The sequence below is a fragment of the Carya illinoinensis genome, chromosome 5 (assembly GCF_018687715.1).
Source record: "Carya illinoinensis cultivar Pawnee chromosome 5, C.illinoinensisPawnee_v1, whole genome shotgun sequence".
Lineage (NCBI taxonomy): Eukaryota > Viridiplantae > Streptophyta > Magnoliopsida > Fagales > Juglandaceae > Carya > Carya illinoinensis.
The window spans coordinates 40,255,435-40,274,097 of NC_056756.1; the positions used below are offsets into that span (position 1 = coordinate 40,255,435).

Consider the following 18,663-nt stretch of genomic DNA (forward strand, 5'->3'; position numbering starts at 1 on the left):
ATTACACACCACGTATTTTATAAAAAAATATTTATATATTTTATAAAAAACACTTATATATTTTATGAAAAGATTATAAATATAGTGTGAAAATAAATAATAACTAATGTATAATAAATTCTTATTTTTATCACAATTTCTTTTTCAATTAGTTATTATTTGTAAACGGTACGTAGTCGACTAACGTGGTATGATATTAAAAATAAAAAAATGTAATATGCGAAAAGATGAAATTATAAAAGTTTGTTCTTCAAATTTCAAAGAAACATTTCTTATTTCGTTTCTAAGCTGCTTACTGGAGCTTCATGTTTCTTCTCTCTTGTAAGAACTTCGTGTTTCTTCTTCTTCTTCTTCTTCTTCGGGTATAGTGGCGAAACCAAAAATTTACTCTAGAGGGGCCAAACAAAGTTAGAATAATATATATAAAATATTTTTTTTGTTCTAATTTTATATAATTTTTTTACGATATATAATAATCTGATATGAAGATTTACAATCAAAATAAAATACATTTAATACAACTTATATATTAAAAACATATTTGATATGTCAATAACAATATATCATTAAAATAATATAAAGACATCCATATAAATATATTAAACAAAAGAAATACAAAATATCTAAAATTGTAACTTGCGTTCTTTTAAACAAACAAAATCATCAAGTATTGAATCTAAATCAAAATTCTTCATTATTTCTCTTTCAATATAGACAACTAAATTATTTGCTAAGAATTCATCTTCAATCTTATTGGGAAGTCTTGTTTTAATAATCTTCATAGTTGAAAATGTTCGTTCATTGGTTGCTGTAGACACTAGAAGAGTCAAAATTAGACGAACCAATCTATCAATAAGATAATATGTCTTTGATTTCTCTGTCTCTACCAATTTTCAACATAAATCTGCAATGAATCTCAAATCTTGAAATATCGGATTGCTAACACATCAACTTTAAAATGCTCCAATTAAAACCTTAAATTGATTTTCTCATTCTCAGAAAAATCAAGAGGATAATAATTTTTCACAAGATAACATATATCATCATTATTAAAGGATTTATACACATCCTTTGGATCTAAAACTGAGCTAAGGGTTAAAAGCCTTGTCGTTCATTCACCAAACCTATTGTCAAGCTCTTGCATTTAAAAATCTATAGTAATATTAAATATTTCAAAATGATAATGATGCTCTATCTTAATGTGATCTCGTTGATTACGACCACGGCCTTTTACGTAACGAGAGCTCAATTCATGAATGTCAATATCAAATTTCTTGAAAAAAGAGACAACATTCTCAAGTAGATTTTTCCAACCTTCATTTCTTAACTTTTGAATAAGTCCTTTTGTAGTAGAAACCATATTCATGACATTCAAAATATCTTAAAATTTTTGCTATAAAACTTAATAAAGAACATCAGTAATACGCATGATTTCCTTCATTAAATGCAAAGTAAATATGAATTGGAATGAGATAATCATTTTATAAGCAGTATTCGCATCCCTGCGTTGAGAATAAGTGGATCATTCTTTTATTATGGTTTCAAGCACTAAGCAAGTGGCTTCAAACATTCGCAGTAGACTGCAAATATAATAAAAATAAGAACCCTAACGAGAATCACCGGCTCGTTTAATAGTACCAATTTGGTTAACTCTTTTTCCACTTTCAAGTTTATCAATAGCTATCATATGTGTAATATGTGTTGTCTGAGTAGCTTGCAATTCATCATGACGTTTACATGAAGAGCCCACCACATTTATAATAAAGTTTAAATTTGAGAAAAACTCATGAACAGAAACCACCTCTCTAAATGCAGCAATTAATGCTAACTGTAATTGGTGAGCAAAACAATGAACATAGTATGCATATGGGCAATCTTTAATAAATAATGCTTGCAATCCGTTCCATTCACCACGTATATTACTAGCACCATCATATTATTTTCCACAAATATTTTGAATATCAAGACAATGACGAGAAAGAATTGCATATATTTCATTTTTTAGAGTCAATCCCGATGTATCTTTAACATGTACAAGATCAAAAAATCGTTTTTGTATAAAACCATCAACATCAACAAATTTCAAGATTATAGCCATTTGTTTCCTCTTAGACTCACCTCGTGCCTCATCAACAATAATGCAAAATCAAGAATCCCCAACATTTTCATGAATTTTATTTCTTACTTTCTTTGCAAGAACTTCTAAAATCTCTTTTTGAATTTGGAGTAAAGTATACTTTGAGAATTTAGGAGCATTTTCCAAAACAAGTTTTCCAATTTTGTCATTATATGAAGCCAAGAATTTAAGCATCTCCAGAAAATTACCTCAATTTTTTGAATGAGACTCATGACCTCTAAATGCACATCCTTGAAATGCAAGCCATGGAATAACATCAATAGATGTTTTTACTTGGAGTCGATTGTTGAGAATTTGTTCAGAACTTTGTGCATTCATTACTTTATCAATATGCTGTGATTGTTTCAATAAATTCTCACAAGATTTCACAACATTATTATGACAAGAATAAGGATCCTCCACAATATAATTTCAGAATGCACAATGTTTTTCATCATTAATCTTCTTCTAATTTCTAAATTCCATGACAGTAAATACATCTCATCCAGAACGTTGAAATGCTTTCATTGTAAAAAGATAATAAGGTAAATAATATGCAGCATCTTTTGATAGAGAATACTCTAACCAAGATCCAAATTGTACGAACCATGAAGTTTGAAAGCGACGAGGATGCTTTATATAACTAGAAAATGGATATTTTGATAGACGTATTTGATATGGACCCATTTTTAAATAAGCTCTTCTTATTTCATCACACTGATTGACTGGATAATCCCAAATAGGAGGGCGTAATCCCGGATTTCGTTGTAAAGAAGATATATTAATCTCTTTAGAATTAAGTATTGACGATGTAAAATGAATTCCTTCAAATTCCAAAATTGGAGAGTTAAGATCATGATTTTTCTCAGGTTTAATCCTTGAAATTTTAGAAGAATTTTCTGGAAGATCAACTTCTTTTCTTTTGAAGAATGAGTCGATAGTTTTTAATTTAGACATCATTCATGAATCTAAATTCAAAATCAAATTGAAACATATAAAATGAAGTTAGAAACTTAGATAAACTTTATAGATTCTAATAAGAAGGTCTCAAATTAAAATCAAAAAATTTATTAAAACACATAATGCTATAAAAAAAAAAAAAAAAAAAAAAAAAAAACAACTTAAATCAGCAAATATAACCATACACAATTAATCTATATAATATATATAGATAATATGATTAATACGAATATAAATTTTTATAAAGGAAAAAGACATACCTACGTGTAGATAAAGGAGTAAGGTGTAAAGAAATGGTGTTCCATGGGATCGTGAGATGAGAATTGGCAGTCTGGCAGGAGCTATCAAATATGTTTGTTAATCTATTAAAAAACAAAATGTTAGTTTACTATATAAAAAAAAAAATCATTAATCTACTTAATAAATAAAGTTTTAATAGACTAAAGGTATTAATCTATTAATTAAATAAATAAATAATATTTTGAATTTGTAGTGAATGGTGAGGTTGTGAGTGTGAATATGTGATAGCCTAAGGGAATATGTGATAGCCTAGTATCCACGATTAAAAAAAAAGAGGTCAAAAAGTAACTCAGGTAAGACAAAATGCCATTCTTTAGTCTTAACCCATTTGACTCTTTGACCGTAACTCGTAAGGCTTCCACTGGAAGTTTGAAAAATCAAAAGCCAAAAAGGGACGAATGACAATTAGGCGAACCTTTGTCTGGAGATGGAGCGAGAGCGAGAGTGAGAGCAGAGCGAGATTGCAAATCAATTCGATCACGCGAAAAGGTGAGAACTGAGAAAAAATTTTTGGTCCTTTACAGATCAGGAAAATGGAAATGGTTAGTCAGTCAGTGGTCGCGCCTCACAGGTAAAGCTTGCTTCTTTTCTTCTTCATTTGAATCGTTTTGATGTTGAAAAATAGAGAAAACATTTTGTGAAAGACAAGAGGTGTTATGATGTTGAAAAATGGAGAAAAAAAATGTGAAGGATGAGATGTAAAGCATTGTTGTGCCGTGTGTGAAGGTAATACAGTCTGTAAATCAGTAGATGACAATCTAGCAGATTGCTATAAACTATAACATAGAGATTGAAATACTTTAGAAAATGGAAAGATGTTAGAACTTATACCGTTTATAGTTAGAATTTTTTTTAAAAATGTTATTTATAAAAAAAAACGTATTTTATTTTATATGAGATGTGTTTTATTTATTTTATTTTTATAACATATTAAATTTTATAGAGGGATCAAAATAATTTTTAGGGGGGCCAATACATTATAAATTAATATTACTTTATTAAATTAAAAAAAATTAACTTGTATAATATTTTTTTTTTTCCAAATTTCTGGGGGGGCCATGGCCCCCCTACCCCAACGTGGCTCCGCCACTGTTCGTGTGGATCTTCTCTAGCGTCTGGGTTAGCTTTTGTGACATACGGTTGCCTCCCTCCTCTCCTCTATGCCTTAAGTAGTTAACAAAATTTTTATGTTCTACCTTCTTGGCATACTCCAGAAAATCACACAAAAGTGGCATATGCATGTAATTTTTAGGTATGTATAATTTAGGTATGTATAATTTTCTTTTAGAAATCAATATCCTTCAAAATCCGTGAATTTGTTTTCCTAATTTCAACTCACAATATTAATGAATTGAACCTAATTAGAATGGTCAACAAGCTCATAAACTTATTAGCAAGTTAGCAACCACAAATTGGTGAAAGCCGACAAGGATCAATTTTTAGCATAGCCCATATCAAAACCACCAATCTAGGAGAGATCACGACCCAAAATAAAACCCAAGTACCAAAATTAGACAGCGGAATAAAAAATTAAAGTTAATAGAGAGAGAGATGGTAACCTTCAAGAACATGATCTTCGGGTCAAATGGAGGAATCATTGCAGACGTCACAAGCAACTCTTCCATGGATTTCACTAGTCCAAGCTCTCACGCTAGACAGATACGAACAAGGTAAAAAGAAAAAGCCTCATCACCAGCACAAGAAGACTCCCGAGGCCTTGTATTCTACAAAACATGTCGTGGTTATCTGGCCAAAAACATGAATGAAACGGCATCGTTTCTCCAATCCCAGAAACAACATCGTTTCAATAAAGAAATCTGTCGCATCAGCTGCCGTATGTACCGTTTGTGCGCCGACTACTTTTACCGACTGCATCTAGTGTTTTTGTTTTTATCATAGCAAATGGCTAATTTAACAAAAATTCCACCACATCTCAATAATAGGGATTGTTGATTGAACATTTGTCGGGGTGAATCATATAACTTAGAGCATTAGAGCATTAGTAATGGCATAACCAAATGTCAGTGCAAGTCCAAACTTTAATTAGATGTGAGAAAAAGCTTTTATATTAAACTAGCCAAAAGTCCAAAACTCAACACTTAAGCTATAGTAAATTAAGGGGGTTCTCCATTGTTGGAGAGTTACTATTCAACCTCTATCCAATTATTTTATTCTTTTCATCAACATTTCCCTCTATCGAAATAAATTATCACATTGAAATAAATCATATAAATACTACATTAAAATAAATTATCACATTTTATTTTTTAATAAAATTATTAATTAATATATGAAACATATTTATAAAATATAAAAAAAATCAAATATTATTAAAATATATAATATTATATTATTATTTTACATTTAAGATGGCTAGTCCAATGTGAATTTATTTAGCTAAAAAATGATGTTATGGCCAAAATGTGAGATTCTAGCACATGGACCATTATATGAACAAAACTTAAATTCTGCGAACAATCGGTCAATAATATTTCATTACAGGTACGAATAATCAGTCAATAATATCAGAAGACATATAAAGCATTCAAACCCAAACAAGACAGGGCAACCTCCACATGAGCAATAATAATAATATAAGATTGATATATAATCAACAATGTCAAACAAAACCCGATTCCATCGCACAGAGCAAGATTAAAAGATCACAAAACTAATGTGGCAAGAGATGTCTTAAACTTCTTCCTAACAAATTCCATATTTTGGAAATCAAAACCACAAAAAAGGAAACCATTCACCTTTTACCTCAACCTGGGAAAGTCAAGAAAGGAATATTATACAAACGCTACATATGGCAAAACACTCATACTACCAACAAAAATCAAAACAAACTGATTTCAATTCACTTGATATTCGAATGCCAAACCTAATTCCATTAACCACTAACTGAACACATTTATATTTTATATGTAGACATTTATATTTCATTACTATAAACTGAAGTGAATTACTATAAACTGATTAGTCAAAAAGGTTTTTCGTCCACATAAACTAAAGTAGACATTTATATTTTATTACTGTAAACTAAGTGCAATAACTGTTTCACCTTGGGGCTAATAGTATTCAACTCGAAACTAGAATACACATCCCCAACATTTAAGTTCTGCAGTTGCTCACTCATTTAGTTTGAGGCACCAAATATATTATATATATACATACACATATACATATATACATATATATATATATATATATATATATCATGTGTTTCCTAACTCAAGGTTTCTGTCCTACTCAACTATCAAGTAATAGAGCAAAACCAGGACAGATGACACAGTTCATCTTACCTATGCTTTATACAGATGACACAATTCATCTTACCTATGCTTTATGAAGATAATCAAAAGAAACATTTCATGTTGCAATTTCAAACAACAAGAGACACAAGAAGCATTTACACTATATGCCTATATCTATTGTTTTGAACCATCAAGCTGGCAATAAATAAGGGGCCATCACGGACAAATAAGGGGTAATACCCAATGTCAGAAAGGGTTCACCATACCATTTAGAGAAAAAAACGTTGCTGACCATACACCATACCCAATAACAATATTCTAAAATAGATAATCAAGAGCAATATCAATAGTTGCCCATAAAAATACCAAACAATTCAAGCAAATGGCAATACACGATATCAAAATACCATTTCATCCTAAAAAAAAAAAGTATTTACCCGAAAGGCATAACTATTATGGCAGATTTGATGATCGGCAGATGCCATATACGTTAGAGCCAACCCAGTTTGTGGAGGAAATTGAAAAACCTTCTAGATGATTCGTGGAGACCCCAATTCAGTCCATTTATTTGTCCTTGCAATGCAAAAGAGGAAGTGATTTAATCGAGCTGTTGAAGATGAAATCATAATCAGAGAAGAGGGATCTATAACGACGGCACAACACTGAGAATAGAGATCCAGAATCAGAGAAGAGGGAGAGAAGAGAGACTTATGTTGGAGAGAACGAAAACGAAAGCAACTATTGGAGAATGCAAACGCTGGAGAGAAGGACGGACACTTGCAGGCTGAGGAAGAGCGAGGTAGCAAGAATGGGGATTATTCTGAAAATGGCTTGCGGGTTGAAGAAGAAAAGGGAGACGGAGAGAAGGGCGAAGCTTGGGTCGAAGAAGGGAATGGCATTTCAGGAGAAAGAGAAATGAAATGGAGGGTTTTGGGATGAACACAGAGAAAAATCGAGAGAAACAGGAAGCGGGAGGTGGAAAAATGATAAAATAATTCTTTGGTCCATGTATAGTAGCTCGCCAGACATGAAGAGGAGCTAAGATTTACTGTAGCATATATGTCAAACTTCTCAAGTTTAGCTAGGCCATTGTAGATGATTTTTGAAGCATTTTGTTTTAAATTGGACTTGCATTGGCAAATGGCTAGGCCATTGCCAATGCTCTTAACAACTTATAACTCTATTTTATAAAATTAAAAATATTTTTTAATAAAATTATATAATTACATTAGTTAATTTGAAGTGAGTAATAAATTAATTAGAGTGATGTTAAGCTGCCCAACAATGTCCACCGGGCGTGCTGCTAAGGCAAAATTTAATTTCTTTAATTTTTTTATATTTTTTATTTATATTTTTTTTAATATTTTAAAAATATATAAAAATAATATCAATACACTAATAATCACTTCTTTAATTGGTAAATAAAAGTAAAAAAATTAAAAAAAAAATTAAATACAAGTAGAATCAAAATAGAAGAACAAAGTACCATTATTCAATTAATTATAAAAGAGTTAAAATTATATCATTTTCCTTTCTCACATATATCAACAACTGTGACCAGTGTCGAGATTAGACATTTTGTTAAAAAACTCTAGATTTCCCAGCAATTAACCCTCATTGCCAATAGTCCGATTAATGTACTACTCACATATTGGTTTTAAAACGCATGACGATATTTAAATCTCTGACAAAAGTCTATATTTGCCAACGAAATTATTTGCAACGATTAGGAAATCACCGGAATAGCCCATATTTCTTGTACTATATAGCGGTTAATGTTTCTATCTTGAATCGTTTATGTAAAATTAGATCTTATGTTTATTTTCATGATAAATTGTAAGATAATAACTATATGGAAAATAATAGTATGACTCTTAAATATGTCTATTAATATATTTTTATTTTTTATTTTTTTTAATGGTTAAGAAAGTGACTATTAGTGAATTTGTATTTTTTTTTTATTTTTTCTTAATGATTAAGATTGTTTAATAAATACTAAAAGAAAAATAAAAAAAATCTATTTGCAATAGTGTGCATATTTGGAGTGCACATTTAGTGTGTACGCTAGCATTTTCCTAACTATATATATTTCAGTTACATCTCAGTAAAATTATCCAATTTGCCGTATACTTGTAAAAAGAGGATTCTTAAAAGCACATTTTATCAACCTTTTAGATTTCTTATGACAACTCTTATAAGGAATAATATTTGTCTATTATTATTTTTGTATTGATATTTATAAAAATTTTGTTCTTAATAAAAACTAACAGGTGTTTTTAAATAAACCCATCCTTCATTCTAGTATATAAGTTAATTTAAACAAGGTTCATGCAAAATCTAGATATTTTGATACCACATTAAGTATATAATACTAGAATTGAGATCTCAAATAAGGATTTTCTTAATGAAATCCAAAAGATGAAAGTTCTCAATTATTTTTTATACAATATATCAACCTTAAATTATTCTTCTAATGCGTTCCATATTAAGAAATTTAATATTATATAATCAAGAACTTTGAGGTTTATATTAATAAGTTTATTATTCTCGTCAATTTAATTTTAATTTTAAGTTTTTTTAGAATTTACCTGCCAAATTGAAAGAATTGTTAGGGAGAATAAATTAATTTTGAAGGGACCGCATAATAGTAAATATATGATATATAGAGATTAAATAAAAAGAGGGGCCGGGGGATTTTGAATTATAAAAATCTTTTTTATTTTTGGGGGTTGGGAGGCGGATTTTTTTCCAAAACTTACTAGTGATTTTAGAAAGTGGAAACTGGAGAGTGAAAAAGGCTCGGCCCAGGGGACCAAGACCCCACAATCTAAAGAAGGCTCGTTGGACTGATAAAGCCAAGACACAGCCCTGGTGGGCCTGGCCCACCAAGAGGGAGGCCTGTCCAGCCTGGCCCAAGACTAATAAAACGCTGACATGGGTTGTTAGAGGGAACGTATCCCGGCCTATCAGCCACCTTGAATCATTACTAGCACGTCGCTTCCAGGAAATAAGTGGGAGAAGTTATTACTATCGTGCACTTGGGAAGAGGAAGTTGGGCACTATCGAGACAGGTCGAGGAGGCACCAACTCCTCAAGTCCTTAGAAAACAACTGCTACGAAGCGTGTAGGAGAGGTAACCAAGACTTCTACACTAAAGAGGGAAATGGTGGACATCATTGCAGCAGGCTGAGAGGCAACCAAAATGATAATTATGAAGTAGTAGCCATGGGAATGTGTGCCAAAAGAATAACCACAGTTATCCCCACAAAGAGAGAGACTCATCAAACTTGGCTAAGGGGCGCTGAGACAGGAGTCAGAGCTCAAGACTGCAATAATTATTGCTCTTAGGGTATCACACCCCAACGCCGCAGTAATTATTTCTCTTAAGGTATCACACCCCCTAATGGATTCACATGCACCAAGCATGAGGCGCGATGGGATAGCTCCTTTGGATGAAAGCAACAAAACTCCAAACTACCTAGTATAAAAGCCTAATCGAGATATGATCAACTCACGGAATCTTAAGCCAAGACAAACACTTCCTGAAAAGAAAACTGACTTGAGTGTCGGGGGGTCCCCTGACCACCCCCAAGCTCCCTTCTTTATTTGTGTGTTTGCAGGTCCTTTGGTACACTTCCTAGTTGTCCGATGAGTTCTTCCGCTATGTACAAAACACATCCAAAATATCGGCGCCGTCTATGGAATCTCATAATAATGTGTGCTTTGTACACTGGAGGTACTTCGCAATAACCAGGGCTTGGAGGGTTTCTTTAGTAAACCAGGGATGCATTGCAAATAGAGAGGGACGAATTAGTGAAGAGATTAATAGCACAGGTGGAGGCGCTCCAAAAAGAATGAAGAATTGAAGCCAACTCACAATCAAAAGGAGGAGTCGTGTAGGATGATGGTGGAAGATGAAAAAGGGGATAGGAAAATGATGCAGCAAGAACTTTAAGAACTGCAAAATAAGTATCAAGAGATAGCCAGAAGGGTGGGAACATCCTCTTTTGTGGATTAGATTCTCGCCACCTCCAGCCTACCAAACAATGCCAATGTGATGGCAGTGTCATTATCTCTGAAATTCAGAGTTCCGCAAATAGACCTGTACAGTGGGTATCAGGACCCATTGGAGCATTTGGATACTTTCAGAGCCTGCATGACCTTGCACGGGTTCTCAAGGGTGGTTGCTTGCTGAGCGTTCCCCTTGACCTTGAAAGGTGCAGCTCAAGCTTGGTTCGCATCATTGGTGCCAAACTCTGTGCGCCACTTTGAAGATTTATCACATCTCTTCCTCATGCAGTTCATGGCCAGTTGGAAGAGATGGTGGCCTACAACCTACCTTTTGACTGTTGAACAGAGAGAGGATGAGAGTCTAAAATCGTACCTATTCAGGTTGAATAAGGAGCGAATGACAACGGACGACCAAGTTGAGAAGATCACTCTAGCAGCCCTCTTAGGAGGCATATGGCCTCGGAGTTCGTTTATGGCAGAATTGACACGTAGGACCATGAAGACATTGAGGTAGTTTATGGACCAAGTGGATGGTTTCATTAACTCTCTAGTCCCTAACCGCCCCGAGAAGAATGGAGATGGAGCAAGCCAATAAGAAGGCCAAGGCGCCAGCCCCGGCAAAACAGACAGACAAAGGTGGGCGTAATCGACAAGAGAATGGCCTGGAAAGGCCCTTACCAACCAAGGGTAGTGGACCTTGATGAGACTGGCCAGCATTAACAATAGAAGACACAAGGGACCTCTTCTTTTGCTAGGCAAATGGGTAGAGAGGAGCAGATCGATACTATCGTCTTTATAGTACAACCCATAGTACGACAGAATGTAAGACCCTGAAGGGGAGGTGAGGAGAATCACTGTGTGTGGATAGGCAAGATCACCGAGATAGGCAAGAACAAGGTTGGGATCGAGATGATCAAAGGAGGAGGCGAAGTGGCAACCCTAGGAGGTAGGATAGGCAAAGGGATCGGTGGGGTCAGTTGCACACGCACTTGTATCAGGGCCTTCGCTAGGAGAAATCCAAACCATCATAGGAGGGTTCGACCAGGGGGGACTTCTTTCGGAAGAAAGGGGCATGCAAGAAAGGTGCGCTTTCAGGAAATATATGTAGCGGAGCATAGATCGAGGAGGGTGAGTGGGACACCCCAATCATCACATTCGGAGAAGCTGACAAAGATGGGATCCTCCACCTACATGATGATGCACTGGTGGTCACAATGTTGGTTGTGAATAACACTCTTCATAGGATACTCATTGGCAATGGTAGTTCTACAGACATCTTCTTCTGGGAGGCCTTCTGCTGCATGGGAATAGATCTTGCTTGCTTGTGGCCCACACCAGTGCTGCTCAGTGGTTTTATGGGAGTCGTTGTTGAACCCATGGGGGTCATCACTCTATCAGTATTGGTAGTGGAACATCCCCACATTTCATCAATCATGGCGGATTTCATAGTGGCCAAGTCACCCTCATCCTATAACACTATCTTGGGGCGCCCTATGTTGAACAATATTAGGGCAGTGACATCAACTTATCATTTGAAGATGAAGATCCTGACGACCACAAGAGTAGGGGAGGTTAAAGGAGAGCAAGTCTTGGAAAAGGAATGCTACATGCAGGAGCTGAAGCCTGCAAAGATGGGTGTTCATAAGGTGTAGCTCGTAGTCGAAAGTGAAGATGTCCTTACGTGGCGACAGCAAGCAGCCAGCCAGAATCCTTCCAACTGAAGGATGCATAGAGGAACGAGATGCCGAACTCTTGAAACACAGAGCACATCTAGAAGTTTTTTAGTTAAAAAGCATTGTATACGAATGTGCCCAAAATTGAATGAAATATGAAATCCCTTTTGATCTTTCATTTGTCTCTTTGTTTGCATTTACTTCAAACATTTCTGATGTGATCAGAAGAGCCAAGTACTATGTCTCCATGGGATTGCCTCAGTCTACGAGGCCAACGAGAAGACCAGGAGAACCAAGTATCGTGTCTCCACGGACTTACCTCAACACTTGCCTCAGTCTATAAGGTTGACGATAAGACCAAGTGAGCCAAGTACCGTGTCTCCATAGACATTCCTCATCCCTTGCCTCAGTTTACGAGGTTAAGAAGACCATGGGAGCCAAGTATTGTGCCTCCACGGACTCGCTCATCCCTTGCCTCAATATACAAGGCTAAGAAGACCAGTAGAGCCAACTACCATGTATCCACGGACTTGCTTCAACCCTTGCCTCAGTCTACGAGACTGACGAAAAGACCAGGGGAGCCAAGTACCGTATCTCCACAAACTTGCCTCAACTCTTGCTTCAGTCTATGAGGCCAAGAAGACCAAGAGAGCCAAGTACCATGTCTCCACAAACTCACTCATCCCTTGCCTCAGTCTACAAGGCCAAGAAGATCAGAAGAGCCAAATACCATGTCTCCACGGATTTGCCTCATCCATTGCCTCAGTCTACGAGGTCGACGAGAAGACTAGGGGAGCCAAGTACTGTGTTTCCACGAACTAGCCTCATCCCTTGCCCCAGTCTACGAGGCTGAGAAGATCAGGGAAGCCAAGTACTGTGTCTCCACGAACTCACTCATCCCTTGCCTCAATCTACGATGCTGAGAAGACCATGGGAGCCAAATATCATGTCTCCACGGACTTGTTCATCCCTTGCCTCAGTCTACGAGGCTGACGAGAAGATCAGGGGAGCCAAGTACCTTGTCTCCACGGACTCTCTCATCCCTTGTCTCAGTCTACAAGGCCAACAAGAAGATCAGGAGAGCGAAGCATCGTGTCTCCACGGACTTGCCTCAACCCTCGCCTCAGTCTACAAGGTCGATGAGAAGACAAGTTCAGCCAAGCACCATGTCTACGCAGACTTGCCTCAACCCTTGCCTCAGTATATGAGGCCAACGGGATGACCAGGGAGCCAAGTACCCTGTTTCTTCCACATACTTGACTTGTCCCTGACATTAGATCCACCAGGCCAACAAGTGAAAAAGTAAAGGATAAAAAGCAGCTAGGGGAGGAAACTAACATTCAAGGTAAAGCAACAAAGAAAAAATGAAAATTTATTGATACCGGGACATAAGTCTTTACAAGGAAAGAAAATAATGTAAGAAACTTTACAATAGTGAAACATCAACAAAAACTGAGGCACAGGAGCATCAGGATCCGGCTTAAGAGCAATAGGGTCTGGCTCAAGTGCATTGGGATCTAGATCGGAAGCATCAAATTCAGGAGGGAAGACGTCAGGAATATGTCTCTGCCCAGGGTACAACTATGCTCGAGAACGTCGGGGTTTGGAGGGAGATTGCAGGGGTCGAGGGCTCTTAAGTATGCCTCAATGGCTCTTAACACAACCAATCTCAGCTGCCTCTCTAAGAGAGGAACAACCTCCTAAACTTGAGACAGGTCGCTTCGTAGATATTCGATGATCACATTATGGGTAGCTAACCATGTCTGAGCTTCTACAACTCTTCAGATGTTTGGTCAACTCTCATTTTCTCTTGGTCGACAGCAGCTTGGGTAGCCACCAGAGAATCTTCCTGCCCTTTCAAAGCTTCTGAAAGGGACTGACAATCTTTGCCCAACTACTCAAGCCGTTGAGCCTCAAAGTTTTGATAGCCTCTCAACTTATTGTTCTCCCTTTGTAGCTGGCTTAGCGACTCCTCAAGATCCGCCACCTTTGTGGTCAACTTATCAACGAACTCCTTAGCCAAGCTCCTCGCTACCGACTCAATCAGATCATCATTGCGAGCCAACTCAAACTGGTCCTTCGCTGTAGCAAGCTCAGTTTTTAAGGCCTTCCACCAATGAAGAAGTTGCTTGATCTGCTCCTGACTCTTTGTGTGAGCAAAATGGGGTTTCACCAGCTCCACTTCCAGACACTCTTTCTCCTCCCTCTCGCCCCGAGCGCATCACAAGGCTTGCCATGCCAAGAAGCGAAGGGCTAGGTTCTCCCTCTTGACCGCTTCTTGGCCATCCACAATGAAAGTAGCCAATCGAGATGCTCCCGGTCACCAACAAAAACAAACACGAGAATAGTCAGTATAGGATACTGGATAAGAGGACAAAAAGAGTAAACAAGTGTGAGAAAACTCAGAGAATAAGTACTTGACATCTTCAACTACAACCGCAACCCTCTCTATAGGGCTAATGGCAATTTGGGAAAGAGGGTGGTTGTCTGAGGTAGGGGAAGGCTCCTCACTAGGGCTCTAAGGCTTCTCTCTCTTACTAAGGCCACGTGGACTTTCTCCCCCAGTCGTCAACCCCACGACCATCTCATTTTCAGCAGCAGGCGACCTCGTGACATTTAAGGGAGGGAGTGGAGCAGTCTTCTTCTTGGCAACAAGGTTAGGAACCGCGGCCAACTCTGGCTTGGCTTCTTCCCTTCCAGGAGTTCTCTTGACAAGCTTCTCGGCAGAAGCCACCATAAGCTCGACGATGGCGAAGGTAGAAGCAAGACCCTCTTCTGATAATTGGGCACGAGGGGACTCAAGGGGAGGCACCCTTTCTATATTTGGGTTGGGGCCTTCTACATGATCTTCAACAGCACCCTCGAAAACTTGACCTTCGACAACGGATTGCGTTGTGGATGGAGAAGATGGGATCATCTCCACATTTATCTCGGGATGAGGCACTACCAGGATTTACCGACAAGAAGTCAGTTCCAGGAGGGTCCCATAGAAATGCATGAAGAGCATATTGGTCCCCATGACAACCTGTACGAGCCTTTCAGCGCAGCTGACACCGCAGGAACCGTGATTGTGACGAGATTCATAGCCAAAGCAATTGCAAATGGAGGAGTAGCTGGTACTTCAAGAATGACAGGACTCTCTCCCTCCTGCCTCCTTGGTGGATTCGATGGATGAACAGAATGGGCTACTAGCAAGGTAGGCACAACAAGTGGTGGGCATTGTACCTCAACTACTGCTGATGATTGCCTTAAAGGAAATTGAGGAGGGGACACTATCAGCCCTCACCACCTTCACATGGAGTTTCTTCCCCTTACCTGTGAGAGGAGGGCTCGGGTAACATTTTTGAGCCGAGGTAGCTTAGGACAGCATAGGGATGACCGCGTCATCAAAGATGGTGTGACCAAGGGGAGGTAAAAATGCCATCACATTTTCCTCCGCAATGAGAGCTTCCGAGAGGACATTGATAGGATGGTTCTTCACCCATTCTTTGACCAAGGCGATACAACATAACTCTTCAGGAGAAGCCGTTGGTAATACCACTTTATCATCAAGAACTACCCCCCCATATGGCCCTGACAGGAAACTCACCGCAATTCACCTGTCTAACCGAAAATTCCTACCCTTGGCCAGACACGAAGAAAAATTTGGTAGTCCAATCTTTGACTTTGCAATAATGTTGTTCCAAAGAGACGAGGGTGTGCATTGCTCTAAAATTGCAAATGTTCCCCTCACGTTTTATGTGGTTGTGGGTCGGAAGAAATTCGCGAAGTAAGGTCAGGGTGCTCCGGGTCTGATTTCAACAAAGCTCACCGCCATAGGACGCAACAACACATTAAGATCCTCCAAGAATTTAGGTGGAGTTGAGAGGGGGCCAATCCGAGATGATCTAGTAGATTGCGAACAGGGCGAGGTAAGGGTAACCTCAAACCGCAAGAGAACATGCTAGGGAAGAGGGCAACCTTTGAGGCGTAAGCCTCGTCATCAACAGCCCCTTCATGTGGTCTAGGATCCTCAAAAACCACATTATTTAAGTCATGATAGGTGGAAGCCAGTGAGGGCAAGAACTCGAGAGTGGCTTCTAAACACCAATTGTGACCGATGTAGAATTGCCCCTCGATGAGAACCTCAGGCTGGTCTAGCTCCCCAGGAATCTTGGGTTGAACTGTCTTCTTGAGAGCCATTAAGATTGAGGTTAAGAAAACTGAAGAAAAAATAAAGGAGTCAAGGAAGGAGAATAAGAAGGTTAGGGCACAAGAGAGACGATAATATGGTAAAATATGGAGAAAATGAAGGAACCATGTTTATATAGAAGGGAAGTGACAGTTAGTTTTCGGCTCACATATGTCAGACGAGGGATATGGAACGATTCAAATCCCATGAATCATGTGACGCGACTCGACGTGGAAAACCAAACAACGCATCAAGACAACTCTAAGGAGTCTAGTTGATACGCTACGCAAGGGAAGAGAAAAGAAGAGGGAAAATTAAATTCCCATTGAACTAGTTCGATGAGAATTAGCAGGACAATTGAGAGTGTGAAAAAGGTCGAGCCCAAGGGACCGAGACCCCACTATCTAAAGAAGGCCAGCCAAGACTACAGCCCTAGTGGTCCTAGCCCACCAAGAGGAGGCATGTCCAGCTTGGCCCAAGACAAATAAGATGCTGACAGGGGTTGCCAGGCGGGACATTTGCTGGTCTGTCAACCGCCTTGAATCATTACCAACACGTGGCTACCAGGAAGTGTGTGGGAGAAGTTATTACCGTCGTTCACCTTGGAAAATGAAGGCAGACGCCTTCGGGATAAGCCGAGGAGGCACCAACTCCTCAAGTCCCTAGAAAACAGCTGCTAGGAAGCGTGCAGGAGAGGTAACCACAACTTCTACACTGAAGAAGGAAAGGTGGGTGCCATTGCAGTAGGCTGAGAGGTAACTAAAATGATGGTCGTGAGACAGTAGCCGTTAGAATGTGTGCCAAAAGAATAACCACAGCTCTCCCTATGAAGAGAGAGACTCGTCGGACTTAGTTAAGGGGGCACCAAGAGGGGAGTTAGAGCTCAACGCTGCAGTAATTATTGCTCTTAAGATATCACACCTCAACGCTGCAATAACTATTTCTCTTAGGGTATCACACCCTTAACGGATTCACATACACAAAGCAGGAGGCGCAATGTGATAGTTCCTTGGAATGAAAGCAACAAAACTCCAAACTACCTAGTATAAAAGCCTAGTCGAGATATGATCAAACTCACATAATCTTAAGGTAAGACAAACACTTCCTAAAAAGGTAACTGACTTAAGCATCGGAGGGTCCATTGACCACCCCTAAGCTCCCTTCTTTATTTGTGTGTTTGCAAGTTCTTTGATACACCTCCTAGTTTTCCGAAGAGTCCTCTCAATACATACATAACACGTCAAAAAAAAGTTAAACGATACATTAAAGGGGTCGAGAAGGAATAGGCAACAGCAGGCAAGGATATCATTATTCTTTTAAGATCTCATTGTATTAAGAAAGAATATGCAACATAACAGATTAAACCTAATTTGGTTACAAATGAGATGAGATGAGATAAAAGTTGAAAACTGAATAAACTATGGTTAGAATATAATTTTTTTTAATATTATTTTTGTTTTATGATTTGAAAAAATTGAATTATTTATTATATTTTGTTTGGAAGTTTGGAAAAGTTATAATTATTAGATGAGAAGAGATAAAATAAGATAAAATAGTTTCTGAAAATAAATCAAGCCTGCACACAGGCTCACCACTCCATTATTATTGCCTCCCTGCTATCTAACTCTAAGATTTTAACAAGAGTACCTAATAATTTTTCAAAGACATAGGACAAACTTGGAGAGTGAGATGAGAATATAATTTTGTGAATAGTAGTAAGATAATTTGTAGATGGTAGTGAATGTTATGTGAAATTTTGGAAAAAAAGAAAAAGTTGAATAAAAAAATATTATAAAGTTAAAATATTGTTAAAATGTAATTTTTTAATATTATTTTTATTTGAAAATTTGAAAAAAATTGATTTATTTTTTATTTGAAAGTTTAAAAAAATTGTAATGATTAGTTTGAAAATATTTGTGTTTAACTAGTTTAAGTGATATTTGGAAATAAGGTGAGATAAAATAAGATAGAATTTTGATATGTAAACTTTTTCCAATACAAACTCTTAACCATCATAGGCTCCTTGTCCGGAAAAGCCTCGAGGTCGCCGATTTCTCTCTGCTTTGCAACCTCAACTATGAACTCAACTCGAAAAAGACTACACATCATCTGGCATTATCAATAATAGGGCACTGAAGAACACTCCGCTCATCATCACCACTTGAAGGCATGGCT

At 37.5% G+C, this 18,663-nt stretch overlaps 1 long non-coding RNA gene across 1 annotated transcript; it reads right to left on the bottom strand.

Moving 5' to 3' along the window:
- Positions 1 to 224: 224 nt before the first annotated feature.
- LOC122309626 lies at positions 225 to 7,623 on the bottom strand. Its single transcript, XR_006242472.1, has 4 exons — positions 7,071 to 7,623; positions 4,936 to 5,100; positions 3,337 to 3,438; positions 225 to 389 (listed from the first exon to the last, which is right to left on the bottom strand). It is a non-coding gene; the product is annotated as an uncharacterized LOC122309626 (long non-coding RNA).
- Positions 7,624 to 18,663: the final 11,040 nt, after the last annotated feature.